Genomic DNA, 1,713 nt, shown 5'->3' on the forward strand with positions numbered 1-1,713 from the left:
CTCACACGCCATACCGGCAACCAACGTCAAATACCCCTCCACGTCATCCCCCTGCAGCGCGGCGGAACAGATTGGAGAGATCAAAATAATAATACTACCACTACTACTACTACTACTACTACTACTACGCGCCACCGCCGTTTACTATATAATATATATGTACACGCGTATATACACATAATAATATACCCGCAGTCGCCGTTTATGCGCCACTAATCATTATCATCGGCGGCGGCGGCGGCGGTGGCCTGAGATTTTCAGCGCGTGTGGGAGGCGGCGGGGTGGCCCACCCGTTTCCACTCATTTGTCGGCTCGTCGGATATCGCGCATCCCTAGGCGGGTCGTCGCTCGGCCGCGGCCGTACACGTGCGTATGTATGCGTGTGTATATTTATACATATATAAATGTGTATGTGGGCGTGTGTGTGAGAGAGAGTATCCCATACACAGCCGCCGCACCGGACGGCTGTCGAGCGAGCTTTGGCAAATAAACGCGACGGCGGTCGCCACTTTAGGGATTTATACAATTGTTGTACTTATTGTTGTAATATATACATGCGATATTATATATATATATATATATTTATAGCTTTTGTTCATTATTTTTCTGTATATATAATTATATCTATGCGTACCTTATATTTACCACGGATGGGCCTAAGTTTTATTGTTTTCTCTGTCACTATCTCTCTCTCTCTCTCTCTCTCTCTGCAGTATACATATTATATAATATATAATGTCCGTATAATATGATAACACTGTAAAAAAAGCCAAAACGTTGTGGCTCACTCCGCTGCGTATTTATATTCGGTATATACATGCCGAATTAGGTCTGCACGATATATAATGCGATAATGCATCAATAAAATAGTAAATATCATTATAGCTATTATACTTATGTACGTTGTATGTATAGAAGTAAATGAAAAACCACGGGGGGTGATTTATTATTGTAATGACTTGTCGGCGATTTACCACTGCATTTCCGCCAGATTTACGCAAAACCGAGAAAACTGCAGCACCTGCACTTTGATCCATTTTGTACATTTTCAGAAAGAGCTAGTCGTATAGAGACAACTTACAAACTCACAGTTACGCATGTGTGGCTTACGTTTATTATATAGGTATGCTCCGAAAATTATTACATCAGAAGACGTATTCAAATATACGCGTACCTGTAGTTCAAAGTTGAGACATGTGAGTTGTAAATATAAAATAATGTACGTGTATTATTGCGTATGTTTAATTATAGATATAACCATAAACGGTGAGATATTACAGATATATATGTAATTTTATATAGCCTAAGATATTGCAATGTTTTTTTTTTTCGGAAAAATATTAAAGCTCATGTTTCATGTATAATCATAAACATATATATATATATATATATATATATATATATGATATATATATCATAGATTTAATACTCAATAATAATATGTTATGTTTTGATACATAAGTGTGTTTTTCTTAAATTTTTAAACAAACAAATCATTTCAGCTTTCTAAAAATATCTATGACCATGACAACAGCTTTGACTATATAGTCAACTATATAGTATGTTTAACGTGTATCTAACCTGGTTATAATCAATTTCTCAATATGAAAAGTATGATTATAAGTATATAAACAATACACTAAACTACTGCGAATGTAATAATATTTTATCATCTGTAAGTCTGACTAATGATTATTAAAAACTTAAAAACTT

This window comes from Melanaphis sacchari, unplaced genomic scaffold, assembly GCF_002803265.2.
Source record: "Melanaphis sacchari strain LSU unplaced genomic scaffold, SCAv2.0 Contig507_pilon_pilon, whole genome shotgun sequence".
In the NCBI taxonomy this organism is placed as follows: Eukaryota; Metazoa; Arthropoda; class Insecta; order Hemiptera; family Aphididae; genus Melanaphis; species Melanaphis sacchari.